Here is an 867-nt window from a genome sequence, read left to right as displayed (position 1 = left end):
TTTAGCATTCCCACTCGCATACTCGTACATTTAATGTACTGATGCCAGTTGGCCTGCATCTTATTATGATGCAGACACAGGTACCAAGGGCCAGCATCCGGTTCACCGTTGATCCAGTTGAGTGTTTAAGAGTCAGTGGTGAGCCTTTTTGCATTTCGGAGGACTCGATTATTTTGTTCTCTTAGTTTTGTTTTATTAAGATGTTGTGGGGTCTGTCCCAACATCCATCTCAGTATTATAGAGGCTTCATAGACAGTCAGTTAGTTGGTTTTGAGTCTCTCATCTATTTATATATGTAAATATTCTATTTTGGGACTCGAGTTGCCTTTTTGGCCAGATTTTTATCGGTTAGGTTGTTTTATAACCTTGCATTGCATTGAGTTATGTGGTTGAGTTAAGTTTCCGCTGAGTTAAGAAAGCCAGGCCAAGGGTTCGCTTGGGGGCCAGCAATGGTGTTCGAGTGTCGTCCACGTCCAGGGTGTAGGCTCGGGGCGTGACAAACTTGGTATCAGAGCAAGTTCCAGAGTCCTAGGGAGTCTATGAAGCCGTGTCTATAGAGTCTTAGTTATCGGTGTGAAGCGCGCCACATCTATAATTGGGAGGCTACAACATTTAGAAAGATTTCTCATTTCTTTCACACTCATCTCGTGCGTTAGAGTTGATCTTTAAAAAGTTTCTATCTAATCCGTGCTTATGCATGTTTCAGATAGTCATGCCTCCACGAAGAGTTGGCAGATGGCGCCTTCCTAGATGTTATGTAGATGAAGAAGAGTTACCTTATGCCCCGAGAATGCAACCACAAGGGGAAGTTTCTAATGCCGAGTTCAGAGAGGCAATCAGGATGTTGAGTCAAGCTGTAACTAATCA

The sequence above is a fragment of the Solanum tuberosum genome, unplaced genomic scaffold (genome assembly GCF_000226075.1).
Source record: "Solanum tuberosum cultivar DM 1-3 516 R44 unplaced genomic scaffold, SolTub_3.0 scf00430, whole genome shotgun sequence".
In the NCBI taxonomy this organism is placed as follows: Eukaryota; Viridiplantae; Streptophyta; class Magnoliopsida; order Solanales; family Solanaceae; genus Solanum; species Solanum tuberosum.
The sequence above is the reverse complement of the archived record's forward strand: the minus strand, read 5'-3'. Positions refer to the sequence as shown.